We start from the raw sequence: 18020 nt of genomic DNA, 5'->3' as shown, positions 1-18020 counted from the left end.
CAGGGACTCCATTTTCTTCTCCATGGTGCATTTCTTTCCTATGGCTTAGGGAAACCCTACTCAGATGTACTAGCTTAACTGGAGTAGAAAGGGAGCTTTTCTCTCCCAATGTTCACTTATCTACTCCTAGAAATATCTCTCATTGGTCTTGCTTAGGTCTTAGTCACTCATTGGACGAATCACTACTGCAAACAGATAAGGTAGTGTGCTTGGCCTAACCTGGGTCACATGCAATTCCTGGTGCTAGGGGTAAGTAGAGGTGTATACGACTAGTCAGGGCTGACATTCTCACCAGAGCCAACAGAGAGAGTAAGTGGGTTCTTCAAAGGAAGGAAGACTTGGGCAGATCAACACTGACAGGCAGTCACTATAGCTTCTTTCATATTTAAACTCCTTTGTGAAAGATGAGTAGTTGTTTTGTCATACGAAGAAGCGAGGACTGTATACGTTATCGGTAGAGGAAGCAGTAAGAGCAAAACTAGGAAAGCATAAACCAGCCTGGCCAATCAGGAAACTGTAAGTTGTTTGTGGAGCTTGGAGCATATGGTTAGGGGGATCGTGGCTCAAGGTGAAGCTGGGAAGTAGATAAGGGCCTCATTTACCAGGCTGAGGAGCTGGCTATTCGCACTGCAGGCAATGGGGAGATGTTCTGGAGTTTTAAGCAAGGGATGGAGATGGCCAGATTTCCATTTTAGAATATCACTCTGGCAGCAGTGTAGAAGGTGACTTGGAGAATTGCCAAGGCTCAGAGATAAGGAGATCTGTGAGGAAACCACTGCAGTGATCCAGATGGAGACGATGTCTAAACAGTTAAGTGCTATGGAGGGTACATGTACTAATGTAGAATTATCTGCATGAGCAGGTGGGCAGATACAGGAGGAAGTCTTAAAGCTGTGGTGAAGGCTGTAGTGGGAAACAAAACATGGAATATAACAGGTAGAATCAATAGGACTTGGTCTTTCAAGAAAGTGAAACATCTAGGCTAACTCAGATTTCTGCCTTGAGTAGTGCCATTTGTTTCCACGGGGAGTACGGGAAAAGGAACAGGTGTGAGGGTCAGGGAAGGGGTTTGGCTGAGGTGATGATTTCACATGTTGAGTTTGAAGGGCTGGATATGAAGACTTGGCAGTTACTTAAGGGGGTGGGGGTTGGTGCTCAAAGGAGGGGTTCAGGCTGAAGGTATAGATTTGCAAGTGGTCAGCATGTAAGTTGTGGAGTTGATGAGAATGAAGCCAATGATGTAGGCTAAAAATGTAGAGTAGAAGGCAGCCCAAGGGTTGGTGGTTTTGCTTTGGTTAAGGGAAAGAGGAAGTCTGGGCACGAGGAGACTAACCAGGTTAGGGGTACAGCTCAGACCTCAGGGGTCCAGGCAAGTGTCAGGAACCAAAGGTGAGGTCCTTAATAGTGTCCTGCTCAGACTTTCTGTTCCTCTGACTAGTTTCTATTCTGTCTGGCTGGTTGTATATCATACCTCTAGTCCACTTAGGAGTGACTTCAGGACCTGACCCTATCAGTGTGGAAGGGACTCAGTCAAAGAACCCTGCCACCACTGTTGATGTGCAGAGTTTTTGTTAAGAAATGAGTCCAGGATCATTGTCAGAACACAGATGAAAACATGCTAATATATCTGCCTGGTTGTACATGTTAACAACATTTGGTTTTGAACTTTAGTCCAATAATGCATGTATTCAGGGAAAATACGAATGCAGCACAGATGGGCTCCACCTCAATGCTTTCCCACTGTTGGTGACTCCTACACTAGCACTCTTCTGGTCAAGGTGGCTCAAAGCCAAGATACCACCTGTCCCTAGGTCCTGAGCCTCATAAGTTCTGTTGTTGTTGTTATGTGCCATCGAGTCTGACCTGACTCATAGCAACCCCTCCTTGGGTTTCCAAGGCAGTATCACTACAGAAGTAGATTGCCCCATCTTCCTTCCGAGGAGTGGCTGGTGTGTTTGTCCACTACTTTCCATTCTGTTTGGTGCAATTCTAAGCTAAGATAGATTTGTTGGTTCGTCCATTCCAGCCCTCTCTGGGGTGAGTGTAGCATCCTGCTAAGGTACCTCATGATCTATTAATCCAGACGTCAGCAGATTATGACCTGCAGGCCAAATGTGGCCTACCACTTATGTTTGTAAATAAAGTTTTATAGAACACAGTCCTGCTCTTTAATTTATGTATCATCTAAGGTTGCTTTTGACTATAATGAACATATGTCTCATAAAATCTAAAATGTTTACTATCTGGTCATTTTCAGGAAGAGTGTGTTGATCCGTATTAATCCATCCTGTGCACAGTGCCATTTCACCATGGCATTCTCTTACTTAGAGCTCCACAGTGACATTGCATGGTTCACAGAATAATATCCAAACTTCTTGGCCTGCCGTGCAAGGCCCTCCATAATCTAGTCCTGGTCTATTTATTTTGTTGTTGTTGTTAATCGAATTTTAGTGTTAATCTAATTTTTGTGGTTTCCCCAGACACACACTCTTTTTTTTTTTTTAAATGGGGTGAAAATATATGTCTCAGAACATCTGTCAACACAACAACTTACACATTTACAATTGAATGACCTTGATTACATTTTTCATGTTGTGCCACCATTATTGCTTTTCTTTTCAAAAATACTCCACCACTTTTAACTTAAACTCTGTGCCCCCCAAGCAAATATGCTCCCTTTCCCTCTCCCTGTTTTATCATATGGTACCTTTGAGATACTGAATAGGTGGGCTTTTCCACTGGGCCTTACTTTTTTCCATTTCCTTGGACATATTGCAGGATTAATTAACATTGATTAGAGTTCTTCAGCAAATGAAAAATTTCTAAAATATTCACAGGGCCTCATTTTGGCAAGGAGATTATATCCCTGACCTGGATATTAAGTCTTAGTGACTTGAGATGATAAGATACTATTTCTTATAAGTTTGTACATTACACAGAAAACCTTGGCTATAACACAAATTATTATTCTGTTGATCTGAATAGCGGTATGTTTTGTTCATATCCCCAGAAACATAGCAACTACATAAATAAAAGCTTCTGTTAACTCAGAGCATAGCATCCAGGCTTCTATATTATTGTCCAAGAATCCTCTCTGGGATTTGGCTGTTGTACTGTAAAATACCATTATGTCTTGTCTAACAAGTTTCTCTCTGCATATGTGAGTAAAGGAAAATAATCCAGGCAGTAAATGTCTCAGAAAACCACTCCTGTGTACTTTGGAAACAAAGCATGAGCCTTCTAGCTATCATGAGTGCAGCCCTTTCTATTTTTAAATTAATCAAATTCATATGCTTATCGTCTGCATTTGAAAAGTATGGCGAGGAAGAGCATGAAGTACGCACCCTAGTGGAAAGGTTATGATGTGAATACAAGTGAAATACATACATCTCTTTAACACCAACTTCTCGGCCTTATCTAGAGTAAACATGTAGCAGTAAGAACAGTAGCAAATAACATTTATTAAGCACTTCCTTTGTACCAGGCATTAATCTCGGCCTTTTGTTTGTGTCATCTCATTCAATCCATGTTCTGACTATATGGCTTAGATACTGCTAATATCTGCATTGTTTGGAAGAGACAGCTGAGACTCAGGGAAGTAAAAACTTACCAAAGGTCATGTTGTTGTTGTTGTTATGTGCTGTCGAGTCGGACCTGACTCATAGCGACCCCTCCTTGGGTTTCCGAGGCAGTATCACTATGAAAGTAGATTGCCCCATCTTCCTTCCGAGGAGTGGTTGGTGGTCATACAGGTTAGCAAATGATGGAGCTGGACGTTGGCCCTCGGCCAGGCAACACCAGATTTCACATTTGCTGTCTCCTTAGTAACCCACAGCCGTAGGAAATCCTAACCCCAAGGCTAGTTTCAGCAAAGATCTCCCATCTCTTTTGACATTGTCATTTACTAAATCCAATTGGCTGGTTGGTCCTACAGAATTTGAAATTACGTTAGATTTTTTGTGTGTGCGCTTTTGAGGAAAGAAATCTAAACCTAGAATCTCCCACGACTTATTCTGTCATATTTGTAGCTTGCAGCAACCTCTGTCTTTTTGATTGAGACATTTTTATTCTTTGTGTCCAAATTAACACTGCACGGAACATGGCTGTGTGTGTGTGTGTGTGTGTGTAATACCCGCCTTTTCTTCTGGACTCAATTGTGGCAGCTGGGCTGAGTGAGGAGAATTTCTCCCACTCACCGAGCCCACAGCAGACATGTTACGAGGATGCTATTGCTTGCAGTGCACCCAGATACGGAGGGGAAGGTGACGGTGCACAGTGAGCCCAGCATCTCTGGAAGTGTCTGTACAGATGTGTGCTGCTGCTGCTGTTGCTGCTTCCTGCTTGAACATCCCCGGTGCCAACACCCACCCACTCTGACAGCCTCTCTCTCTCTATTTTCAAGGAAAAAAGAAAGAGGCAGACTGAAATAGAAGGCAAGCGACAACAGCTTGACGAACAGATACTTCTGCTGCAGCATTCCAAGGTAAGCGGCTGACGCCACTAACCTGTTCCATTATTAGACATGCAGATCACACCCCAGAGAGCCGGGCACAGCCTGCCCTGCCGCGAAGGTGCTCCTGCCGACAGAATGAGCCCTTTTCATTCAATCTGGAAACCATCTCTTGGCTTTTCTTGTGAATTTCTCAAATTCCGAGCATTGTTACAACGTTCCAGTTTCTGCAAGCCTGATGAGATCACAATGTGCATGTGGACAGGGTGGGGAGTGGTGCGTGCACGTGAAATGTGGTGGTTATATATAGAGACTGGATGAGAATACTCCCTACGGTGGGTGAGGCAGTGTGCTGGGGCTCCGTTGCAGTGCATAGGTGCTGGGGATGGGTGTGTTCAGAGGCTCCAGGACATACATCTAATGTCATGCTTTTCTTCCTTAATGTATTGTTAAACATGGCAATAATTTCTTTCTTGACATGGAGGAAAGGAAGATAGGAACAGTGTGATCTGAAAACAGAAGAACGCTGTGCATATCTGCTTATGCATCTGTGTTATTTCTTCTTTAACAATTTTGAAAGGGTTTGAATAGAATAAACAGTTGGTTAAAACCCACTGCCATCAAGTCAGTTACGACTCATAGCAACCCCACTGGGTTTCCAAGGCTGCATGTAAATGATTCAACTTGCTTGGGTCTTTTATACCACACAGTATGAAAGAGAGAGCACCCTATTTCTTTTATTTCTTTTCTTGAAGACGTATTGCACTTAAGCATTGTAATTGATGACAGTCAAGTAAAAGCTCTGTCCCTGTCATGAGGAGGCCACCGGTTGCAGAATGTTGCGCTCTCCATGCTCAGAGAATAATGTGACCACGTTCCAGTGGCCAGCTGAGAGCTGCTGCTTCCCTTTGACTTCCTGGGTGATTTTAGGAAACCCTTGTACCACTCACCTCAGGTTGCTGAGACACTGTGTGCACAGAAGCCTAGTTGGGGTGGGGCGCTGACTTCCAGGGTGGTGCTAGGCTTGGATTATTTGGCTATTGTAAAGCAAGCATTTTCTGTTCCTCTCTAGAAAACAGGGTGGTGGTAAATGAAATCCTAAAATCAGAATCATCAGGCTAGTTACTGATTTCAAACAACAGCACGCCCTGTATCCACTTAACATATTTATCCATTTACTGTTAACTTGAAGCAGAAATGTCTGCCTGAAAGGACGAAAAGCAAGATGATACTGAGAAAAATGCCTGTTTCTCTCTCTTCATCATTTGTGGACCTTTCTGTGTAGGAGTTTGCAGTGTATCCCATATGCTATTGCTCTTTCTTTATGACATTCCAAGGGGGACTGAGGGGCAAAATTAATATCCTCTTCTCACAGAGAGAGGAGCTTAACAACACTTACTGGAACTGAGCGAATTCCTCAAGGTCAGTCTGGACAGAGCTGGGTCTGTGTTTCGAAACGCAGTCCAGTCACACCTTGTAGGGAACCAAAATGTCATACAACCTCAGTGAATTCTTGGTTGAAGGCATACTTTTTAATATGAGGAATGAAAGAATGGGGGAGGCTGCTTTGACGCACCAGCCTTTCTCCTCTTTAATCTCAATGTGGTTCTTCACTTTTGCATTCCTTGAATCAAAAGTAAGACAACAAACATGTATCAGAAGACCAAGTTTCTGTTGTGCCCCTTCTAATCTTTCTGAGTGCCAAATAGGATACCAAGGACCCAGAACAGCTCATTGCTGATGTCCAGCACGGTGATACAGTATTCTCTGCACATCACGTATGTTCATTCTCCCATCAATGCACTCATTCATCCGTGCAAGCAATCAATAGAAACAACAGTAAAAACAACTGCTGGTCTTGAGGAGGAAGCAATGAGATTCCTTCAAGGACCTGGAAACAGGAAATGAGATAGTTCTTTATGGCTGTCCTGGTAAAGTCCTCACGTGGAACTGGCTCTTCAAGGGAGCACCCCATATTCTCACCAATGTAAAATACCTGCAGGGAGCAAGGTCTGGATGGTGAATCTAATTTAGTAAGTGGAGACCAGTGGATTCTATTTTTCTCTCTCTGGGGAAGCCTGTGTGGACAGAGTGACAGTGTATTGTTAGCTTTGAACAACAAAAAATAAAAGCTCAGAGATTTCGAAGGTACATTTATCTGGCATTGCCCTGAAGACAGACAGACCCCATATGACAGGTGCTGAGTGTCTGTGCACTGGCGAGATGGCATCTGATGTAAGGTGGGGAGAGTCTTCAGGCCTCACTGTGCTCTGGGTGTACCTTACCTCCTGACTCTGCCTCTCTTTGTTCTGAGTCCATGCCACCCCCCATATCATATTAATAATATGAATAATTTTTCATATTAGGAAAAGGGTGTCTGATTAAGGGATAGGATCACTTCAGGCACCAGAAAGTGCTGTGTTTTCACTTTAAATGAGTTGATGTTGCCTGGACTTGAATAGTGTGACTTATCTTCCCTGTGGTGACTCAAGTTCAAGGTCAGTGGCCTCACTCCTGGCAGCAAAGCAACCTTATCATCTTCTTGTCCACGTTCAGTGATAATCACTGTTTGTTTTGAGTACCTGATATGTGCCTGCGATTCCTGGGTGGTGCGATCGTGGTGCGATCGGGTAACATGTTCAGCTGCTAACTGAAAGGTTAGAGGTTTGCATCCACCCAGAGGTACCTCGAAAGAAAGGCCCAGCAATCTCCTTCCAAAAGATCAGCCCTGAAAACCCCACAGAACCCAGTTCTCCTCTGACGCGTGTGCGGTTGCCATGAGTCAGTGTCAACTCAGTGGCCCCGATGCTCCTGGATTTTAATAGACCCCTGAGTAACAACCACAAGGTAGATAAAACCATTCCCATTTTACAGGTGAAAAACAAATTTTGAAGGTCAAGTAATTTTCCCAAGAACATAGAGACTATAAGTGGGAGAGCCCCGGTTGAAACCCGTGGCTGTCTGTCTCCACAGACCATGCTTGCTCCCCAACACTGCCCTCTTCAAATGAAATGTTTTCTTTTGAATAATTTGTCTGGAGAGATGCTGTCTTAGTTATCTAGTGTTACTGTGACAGAAATACCACAGTGGGTGACTTGAACATTTTCTCACAATTTCGGGGGCTATCAGTCTGAATTCAAGGCACTGGTTCTAGGAGAAATCTTTCTCTCTGTCAGCTCTCGAGGAAGGTCCTCGTCTTCTCTGAGCTTCTGCTCCTGGGGATCTTCATGTGACCCGTGTCTTCCCCTGTCTTTGCTTGCTTGTTTAATCTCTTTTATATCTCAAAAGAGAGGGACTCAAGACACACCCTACAGTAATCCTGCCTCATTAACATAACAAACCCAGCCCATTCCCTAGGGGGGTTTATAACACAGGCATAGAGATGAGGATTTACAGCTCTTACATTTTGGGGATACGGTTCAATCCATAACCAATCCTGAGTACCATCATAGCTGTCACTCTCCTCTCAGTGTATTTTCACGGGCTCCAGAAACTTCAAGTCCTGCAGACACACACCTGGGTGATTACCGACCCTTCCTCAAAGTAGAAAAGATCAGGAAGTACATCAGTAATTATATATTTACTTCACTAATTTACAAAATACCAGATGTTCTCTAAGAAGAAAACATTCTCAATGCAAAGTTAAATGGAAACACATTTGAATTAGGTTTCATGTTATTAAGATGTCATTCTCATTATCAAATATTCTGTGGACACTTATTCAATGAGATATGATTTAGACAGATTCACTGGTTGTGTCTCACAGCAAATAAATAGAATGCAAGTATTTGTACATTGGTTTAACATTGGTTTACATTGGTTTAACATCCTTGCTAACTGAGATACTTAGGAGTATCTTGATTGATAGAATTTGAATTAAGTTTCATGTTATTAAGATACCATCTCATTATCGAATAGTCTGTGGACACTTATTCAATGAGACATGATTCAGACAGATTCACTGATTGTGTCTCACAGCAAATAAACAGAATGCAAGTATTTATACACTGGTTTAACATCCTTGCTAATTGAGAGATGATACTTAGGAGTGACAGTGTATTGTTAGCCTGGAACAACAAAAAATAAAAGCTCAGTGATTTCAAAGTGGCATTGTTTATCTGGTACTACCCTGAAGAAAAACAGACCCCATTTGACAGACTTCTATATTCAGCTACTTCCTCATAGTTCCACTTAGACGGAGGTCCTTTCCATGTATGTTGCTGCTGTTAGGTGTTGCCAAGGAGTTAGGAGTGCACCGTGAGTAACTTCACAAAATGGAGTCTCGTTACTATGATATGGGCTCTGAGCAAATTCTGCCATGCAGTAGAGGCCAAAGCATGAAATGTTCAAGTTTGAGCTGCTTCACCCTGGTGATGATGGATCTCGGGGTACTCTGAGGTTGTGACCAAATTTATTTTACATCAGATTTCTTTTGATAAGAGCCTCAGCTAGATTTGGTGTGTAACATTCATGATGTAAGCATTTCCAGGAAATACCTATAGATGGGAGCTGTGGGCAGTTTTGATAGCTGTCTTGTTTTTTGCTGATTAGAAAAGGAGGGGGCATGTATGCTTATTGTGAAAATTGAATTTAAAGGTACAAGAAAATATAAAGAAAAACATACCAACAATATACTCAGCACTCAGAGACAGCCATTTGGGAGTGTATCCTTCTGTTTTCTTTTCCTCAACATATTTCTTTATATGAAAATATGTGAGTAACCCTTTTTCACAGACTTCATCAGTCTGTAGATAAAAAATGATGTTATATTAAGATTAATATCCCAATTACGTTGACCTTTATCTCTTTTCTGATTTTCTAATATGTATGCCTTTAAATTCTCATATAGAAATTTATTATTTTTATGAAATCACACCAAGTGTTCCTTTACTTTTTGATTTCTGGCTTTGATGTCATCCTTGGAAAGACTATCTCCATCTCAAACACTTCCTTATGGGCTACTTCAGTGGTTTTCACCCACCTAGAATTTATTTTCCTATGAGGAGCTCTGGTAGCATAATGGCTAAGTCACTTGCCTGCTAACCAGACGGCTGGCGGTTCAAACCCACCAGCCACTCCTCAGAAGGAAGGTTGGGCAATCCTACTTCCGTAGTGATACTGCCTCGAAAACCCAAGGAGGGGTCGCTATGAGTCGGGGCCGACTCGACGGCACATAACAACAACAACGACAACAATGAGGTATGAAGCAGAAATGCAACTTTGCTTCTTACTAATGGTAACTCACTTGCCTCAACGTGATGTATTGATTAAGTCATCATTTCTCTCACTGATTGAAACGCCTTCTTTATCACATTCTGATTTCTCACTTACACCTGAGTCCTGTTCCATGTTCTTTTTATTCTATTCATTTCTCTGTCCATCCCTGTGCTGATACTTTTAATATATTATAATATTTCATAAGGCAAGACCTGTCGTTATTCTTTTGAAAAATTATCTTGGCTCTTTGTTTCATGGAAACAATGATTTATATTTATTGTTTTTATAGTATGACTTGAGACAACATGAATTTTTTTAAAAAATAAATCACCTGTGGTATTAAAGCAGAAGAGACTGGATTTTATACTCCCATTTTATCCATTGGTTGGATTGGCAGACATTCATCTGTTTTATTGGTCTGCTCAAAGGACCAGCACCGAGTGAATTCCTCTGATGCTGCCACATTTATAAAGGTTTGTATGATGAACTCAGCACTGTCAGAATCAAATTGCTAATACCACATCTTCAGTAAATAAGATGACTTTGAATTATTTATTCATGAGCAGGGAACCCACTAGAGTTTCCTTCCATTCAAAGCTATGCAAGCTATGGAACCTGTCATTATAGTTTGAAGACCACAACCTTTTCTTTCAGGAGGACTGAATAAAAACAAATCAAAGACTGACTTGTGACCCTACAAAACATTTATTGTCAAACCACCAAGGTCATTTGCTGAAGATCCCAAAGGTACCAGAAGCCTTATTGCAAAGATATTACCATGGCTTTCACTATTTTAAACTTTGAGCACTGATTTTAGATTTCATTATGAGTATGTGTGGAAAACCAATTTCAAATTTTTAACTATTGCACAGATAGACAGGTAGGTACACAGTGTAAGAGAACTTTATGTCTCATTTTCCCCTATCACATCTCCCCTGACTCCATGAAAAGAGCTTGAATGGAAGCTTACGTTTGGTTTCTTCTATCAGAAGTCTTGGTCTGCTTCTCCCTTTATAAACTAAAGCGTGTAATAAAATCTCAAGAGCAAACCAAGGTTTAATTGGGAATGACTGGGGAGAAAGGAAGGAGCTAGTGGGAGGAAGAGTAGGGACAGGGAATGAATGACAGAGAACACAAAGACAGCTATTGTTCTGTCCCAAGTTTAATTCATTTTCTGTTAAAAAATAGAATTTAGCCAGATTCCTGCCAGCATCCACTAACCCAGCCAGTTCCAACTTTAGCCAGCTTCCTGGTAAACAAAAGATTTAGAGTCAATGTCACTTTAGTTTGATGTATTTCACTGTACATAAATTAAATTTCAATAAAATGTATTTTATAAAAAAAGATTGAGAGTAAAAAGTAAAGTAATGAATGAAATATTACAGGAGTTAGGATTTCAACACATATTTTTGAGGACAGAATTCGGTCCGTAACAATGGTCACATTGATGTCTCCATCCTTGATGACCCTTGAACCCCAGACTCCCGTATTCAGCTACTTCCTGATAGTTCCACAGAGATGGAGGTCCTTTCCATGTATGTTGCTGCTGTTAGGTTTTGCCAAGTCAATTTTGACTCAGTGATCTCATGGGACAGAGAAGAACTGCCCCATGAGGTTATCTAGGCTACAATATGGGAACAGATCACTAGGACTTTCTCCCATGAAGCTGCTGGGTGGGTTTGAACCACTGACCTTTTGGTTAGCAGCTGAGTGCTTAATTGTTTTGCCACCAGGGCTCTTTTCTCCAAGTATAAACCAAAACTCAAACCCACTGCCATCGAGTCGATTCAGACTCATAGTGACCCCCATTGGGTTTCTGAGGTAGTAAGTCTTTACGGAAGTAGATTTCCCCATCTTCCTTCCACAGAGTGGCTGGTGGGTTTGAACCACTGACCTTCTGGTTACCAGTGAAATGTCTTAGGCACTGCATCCCCAGAGCTCCTTTTCTCCATGTGTTGTTGTTGTTGTTGTTGTTATGTGCCGTCGAGTCAGCCCTGACTCATAGCGACCCCTCCTTGGGTTTCCGAGGTGTGTAGGCCTCTCAAATTTTTTATGCCCAAAATGGAAGTTTTGATTATTGCCTATTCTAGTACCTGTTCTTCCATTAGTTTTCCTCATCTCCAGTGAATGGTACCATCACCCACGATTTTGCTCAACCAAATAGCTGGATGTCACCTTACTTCCACCCTTTGTTTCCCATATATTGGCATGCCATGTTGACTCCACCTCTAAAATACCCTCCATATTTTTGTTTCACATTCTTTCACCTGTAGACTGCTGTCACTTGGGCTTTGTAGTCTTGCCCCTTGAGATCTGTTCTTCTTCCTGCTCTGCTTAAAACAACTCCAAACCCCTTAACAAAGCTGCAGTATTCTACCTAATCTGGTCCCTGCATTCTTTCATCTGGTTATTCTTACCCTCCCTCCCCTGGTATGGTCAGCCACATGGGCTTTCCTTTTGGTCCTCAAACACACCAAACTCTGCCCCTCCAGGCTGTTGTATTTGTTAGTCACTCTGCCTGCTCTGGTCCTCCCTGGATCTCTGCAGTTAGCTTCCCCTCCTCCTTTAGATGTCAAGTCCTCAGGGAGACCCAGCCCACCTACAGCGTTCTCCCTTGGGCCTTCTCTTTCACCTTGTTCTATTTATCACCTGCCATGCACATATTGTAGTCTGAAATTATCTTGTTTCCACATTTATTGGAATGAACACTCTGTGAAAATAGGAACTAGCTTGTCATCCAGAGCTGTGTCTTCAGGACCTAGCACAGTGTCCAGCCTGTAATGAATAAATGGGGACATCATGGTCCCTGAAGTGGAGACCCAGTAGGAGAAACAGGTTTGCAAGAAGGTGGGGAATTCTGTTTTGGATCTGCAGAGTTTGGGCAGCCTGTGGAAAAGCTCATGGACTCTTCAGGCATTTGGGTAGCCACAGGTGTAATGTTGCACCACTCAAATGGTGGTCCTCGGTCCATCATCATCAACAACAGCATCACTTGGGAGCTTGTGAAAATTCAGAGTCTTGGCCCCTGCCCCAGATGCAATGGTTAAGCTCTCTAAACAAAATGTCAGTGATTGGAACCCACCAACTGTTCCGTTGGAGAAAAGACCTGGAAATCTGCTCTTGTGAAGATTACAGCCTAAGAAACCCTATGGGGTGGTTCTGTTCTGTCCTGTAGGGTTGCTGTGAGTCACAATCAACTCAACAACACACCACCACCAACAACAACAACGACAATACCTCCAGACTTACCAAATCAGAATCTTCCGGGGTAGGGCCCTGCAATCTGTATTCTTACCCACATTGCAATTTGAAGAACTTTGTTCTAGTTTTACTTCAAAAGGGTGGACAAGCCTGTAGAGCAAAAAGCAGATTTATTTTAGGAACTCTCTTGGCCCCACGTTCAGGAGCCCCCATGTGTGCAGTCGCCAGCTCCCTTTCCTTGTCCTGACTCTTCACAGTTACATCCTTTTGACAGATGGACGTTTTGACAGTTCTTTGCACCTGCAAGTGCTGATACATATTTTTGATGTATGTAATTTGGAGAATGAGGTCAAAAAAGAAAGCTTTGTTTTCTGCTTTCATTTCTGCTGAGCTCTGCTTGTCACCAACTTCTGAAACGCTTGGGCTGCCAGTAAGGGGCGGGTAGTAGCAGGCGAGCCAGTGCTTTTGATTGGCGTGCTCGGTGTCTGTGGGGGTGATGGGTATGAGTGTTGTTGGACCCAAGGGCACACAGCACAGTCGGTCTTCAGAGAGAGTACCTTGGGATCTGGAGTGGGTTAACGAAACCTTTGGAGGTCAATGTATTTAAATTGGTACTTTCCTCTGACAGCATTACCTTTGGGGCAAAGTGTAAGATCAACTGTGATCCCCCTCCCCATGTCAAAACACTTTTGTGAAACAGACTTCCCTGAGACCACACCTCTTAACTTCTTCTGTTAGATTTCTCTTCTTGGCTCTTCCTGTTTAGGGTGTTTGGGGAATAGTCACTGCCTTATCAGGAGCTGAGCTAGAGATACTGACCAATGGCTGGGGCTAACTCAGGCAGCAATGAGTTGGGTAGCCCCTTCATTTGGCTGCATGAGGCACTGTGTGAAGAAGGGCAGAGACGTCTTCTCAGGAAGGCCTGGCTGCACAGTGTGCCTGCCAGGGCTCAGGGGGCCAGGACTGTCTCTGGCTGCCTTTCTAGAGGGGCCCCACATTAGCCCTGGGCCTGCTAGGATAATGTGTCTCCAGTCATCTTCAAAAACTAAACTCACTACTATCTGTCAGTTCTGACTCATAGCAACCCCCACTGGGTTTCTAAGGCTGTAGATCTTTACAGAAGCAGACTGCCTTATTGTTCTTCCATGGGGCAGCTGGTGGGTTAGAACCACCAACCTTTTGGTTAGCAGCCAAGGGCCTTAACCACTACACACCAGAGCTTTAAGAGCTCCCACCCCAACCCCCTGCCACTTCTGTGGCTTGAATCAAGGTAGTACCATACATTTTGGCACAGGAAGCACCCTGGAAGTGCAACAACCCATCACCTAAGTAGTAGAGTGAAAGGAAATTGTGAATTTCTCAATTCTTCTGATCATTTACCTTCTAGAACTGGGCTAGGTGCTACAATGAAGTGCAAAGGTGGGTAACATATAGTCCCAGCCTTAAGGGAGCTGGGACTCTAGAGGGGAGCAGATGCAAAAAGAAATTGTTCTAGAATGGGGTCAAGAGTGCTGTAGAGTGTGGGTTTGCTACAGGAGATGGATCACTGGAAATACTGAGGTGGAGAGAGGCTTCCACGGTGGCATTTCACCGGCCTTTTCTAGATGATAGGAGGAGAGGCCAAGGGAACAGAAGAATGAGATGATAATAAGCATTTCTAAAGGAACTCTGGTAGCGTAGTGCCTAAGGCACTTGACTGCTAATCAGAAGGCTGGTGGTTCAAACCCACCAGCCACTCCTCAGAAGGAAGGTTGGGCAATCTACTTCTGTAGTGATACCACCTTGGAAACCCAAGGAGGAGTCACTATGAATCGGGTCCAACTTGATGGCACTGAACAAGAACAACAACAATGTAGGACCAAGTATGTATCAGATACCTTCAGTGTATGAACTCAGTTCATCCTTGTGACAGCCCTCTGACACAGGCCCTGTGGTGGTTGAGAATACTGAGGCTCCGTGATGTTAAGGAGCTGTCCAGGGTCACACAGCTAGTAGATGGAAAACGTGGAAGCAGTATCCATGCAGGCTGGCTCCTCTTACTTCTGTTCAGTGCTGGCCCTGTCTGTACAAGCATGATCTGCTTGGAGAATTCCAGTGACTTGCATGGAGAGCAGTGTTCAGCTTGTTTCTTCTGTAGCCACTTAGGGAGTGTAGCCAGTCTACCCCACCCATTCCCACTTTCTGATGGAAAATAAATCACTGTGGTTCAATTTACACAAATTGTACTGGGAGCTTTCACACAGGATTTTATATTATAAAACAATTGCCTATAAGCTTAAAAACCTGGTAATTTTTTTAAAAAAAATTTTATTTGGTGGTAGTAACAAATGATTTGTACAGAAAACACTTCCAATAATGGGTAATTGCATAAACATATTGGGGTCATGTAGGGGGCGGGTTTCAGGTCTACAACCACTTTAGCAGTATAGTTAGGGATCACTTATATTTGAACAAACTCATATCTTTATGTCTAATTATGAAAAACCTGTAAATCATGTGCTATAGATATGTTTCTCTATGCTCTGTAATAGTAACCCAACAGACCTTACAAACAATGACTTAGAATTAAAAAGCAAGTTTAACACCAGAGGAAACCATGGTTACCTGAATATCACATTGATGATGTATTGCTAACAGAGGGTCTTTCCTGGAAGTGCCCGAGTTCCAGAGGTTGGAGCTTTCTCCTGTGCATCCAGCAGGGTCCCTGCTGTGCTGAATGGGCTGCCTGACTTCTCAGTAGGGGGGTGAACCAGAAGCCTCAGTGTATTCTAACTTATTGTTACTAAGTGTTGGAAATTTTTAATAGTATCTTGTTTTATAGATTCATAATTAGTAACCTTTAACCCTAGGTAAAAATGAAGGTCTGTGGAATTGGGCATCCTTCACTCAGAGCTACAGAATGAACTCTCTAGTGAGTAGGAATTTTGGTCCACAATGTTGGACATAGATTTCACTTTATTTCTAGAAATCAAATTTAATTGACTCCAGGCCACTTATGTCTTATATGCATGTGAAAGCTGAACAATGAAAACGGAAGACAGAAGAAAAATTGATGCTTTCGATTTGTGGTTTTGGCAAGAACATTGAATATACTGTGGACTGCCAGAAGAATGAATACATCAGCCTTAGAAGAAATACAGTAGGGTGCTCCTTGGAAGTGAAGGTGGTGGACCTTCACCTTGTTTACTTTGGACATATCTTCAGGAAAGGACAATAGCTAGACAAGGCCATCATGGTTGCTAAAGTGAATGAAAGCCGTCAGTAAAATGAATTGGCACAGTGGCTGAAACGACAGACTGAAACATATCAGTGGTCCTGAAGGTAGAGTAGAACCAGGCAGCATTCCCTTCAGTTATACAAAAGGCCTCTATGAGTCAGAGTCCACTTGATGACAACGACTGCAATAACAAGCCTTAGTTTCCTGGATAGAGAAAAATTCAAGTATAATCATTATGAGAGCTCCCTTTTCTCTGCCTTGGCCACCTAATTAACAAGGTCAAGCAAAAGTCTGCTTCGAGGTGATGCCAGGGCAGCTGTGCTTACTCCGTTGGCCGCCACCTTCAGTGTTACCCTCCCTGTTCTTCTTTGGTTGCCCACTGTTGCCGGGAAGAATTGCTAATGTGACAAGCTCCTGGCACACTCAGCAGTGCTTCCTCACAACAGTCCGTTCCACAGGGACTCTCACTGGTCCTCAGGCGTGATGATCAGGGTCCAGCCTCCGTAAACATCCGGTAGCCACCATCTATCATCTAGAGGCCATTATGTGCAGACTCAAACAAAAACTCCCCTCCTGCACCATCTGTCCCTTTGCTCTTCGTTTCAGGGAGTTGCCAGGTGCCTTGCTCTTGAACTGTTTTCTTTTCCCCTCTGAAAGCAGCCACCATGCTGCCTCCCCTCCTCAAATGACCTGAAACCCAAAAACGTTTTATTCTGCTCAAAATACATTCATCCTCTGGCCCATGTGATGCGTGTAATTTTTAAAACACTTGGAAACTACTGCTGAGGACAGTTGGGAGCCATTAGAAGTTTTTGAGTAGGGGCATGCCATAGATGGATTTTTTAAAAGAACTGCATGTCAGGTGATCTGAAGAAATTTTGTAATGGAACTGTGGTTTTACAGGGGGGAAAAAAAAAAGTCCTTATTTTTTAGAGATTCCTACTGAAGTATTTATGGGTAAATTAGCATGGTGTTTGTCATTTACTTTAAAATGGTTTGGTGGAAAAACTTAGATGGGGAAATATGGCAAAATATTTATAGTTCTTAAATCCAGATGAGGTCATGGGGCCATTCCTTGTGCAGTTCCTTTTTTTCTGTACATTTTCCCTTTTTTAATAGTAGAAAATGTAGAAATAAACTGCTCAGACTGTTCTCTGGATGTTGAGCAGGAGGGAAATAGGGAGCCAAGTTGGGGAGGAGGTGACGGCAGGGACAGTGACGGGCGGGGCTGACACGGTGGCGCTGCAGATGGAGAGGAGGATGTGCACTGAAAAATATCATCTTGTCTCTTCTCTCTCCCCCGTTCCCACAGTCCAAATTGCTCCGGGAAAAATGGCTGCTGCAAGGTATACCTGCGGGAACTGCCGAAGAGGAGGAAGCCAGGAGGCGGCAGTCTGAGGAGGACGAGTTCAGAGTCAAGCAACTTGAAGATAATATTCAGAGGTATGAGGGACCCCATGTGGTATGCGGTGGTGGAGTAACCCCTTCTCTCCTCTAGGGGACCTTTCTCAGTGCCGTCACCCTTCCCCAGTGCTGATTTAGAGTCACCCTTTTAAACAGCACATTGAGTATCATTTAAGCTTTTCTGATGACCCGCAGTTATGACTCTGAGTAACAGTTACTATATACTGGGCTGTGATATGCAGTGCAGTTATGTCGTCATGAGACAAGGAGGTGTGTAAGCAGCTTGTCCCTTCATTTAATGCCCTTTTAGGAATTCTTATATCAGCTTTTGTCTTTTCCCTCCTTTGAGTCAGGCTGTTAGCTATTATTGCTGCTACAGTAGGTTTGACCTCTAATTTTCTATATCTGATCAATTGTGAAATGGGGAAACCACAGGCATCTTAGAATTGAAATGAAGAATGCAAGAGTTGCTGAGGAAAGTCCAGACAGGACACTGCTGGGAAGTACGTGCCTGCGCTCTACACAGTAACT

General features: G+C 43.1%; 1 protein-coding gene across 1 annotated transcript in view; it reads left to right on the top strand.

Moving 5' to 3' along the window:
* The first annotated feature begins 4408 nt into the window (after positions 1–4408).
* The window catches only part of PALM2AKAP2 (PALM2 and AKAP2 fusion), a 312433-nt gene continuing 298821 nt past the window's right edge, over positions 4409–18020 (top strand). Inside the window, exons 1-2 of the mRNA XM_042780386.1 lie at positions 4409–4483; positions 17398–17528. The gene's annotated coding sequence lies outside the window, so the exon portion shown is untranslated. The remainder of the gene's footprint in view (positions 4484–17397; positions 17529–18020) is intronic.

Source organism: Orycteropus afer, unplaced genomic scaffold, assembly GCF_000298275.1.
Source record: "Orycteropus afer afer isolate SDZICR_OR568_19922 unplaced genomic scaffold, OryAfe1.0 scaffold00037, whole genome shotgun sequence".
Classification (NCBI taxonomy): domain Eukaryota; kingdom Metazoa; phylum Chordata; class Mammalia; order Tubulidentata; family Orycteropodidae; genus Orycteropus; species Orycteropus afer.
The sequence above is the reverse complement of the archived record's forward strand: the minus strand, read 5'-3'. Positions and strand labels throughout refer to the sequence as shown.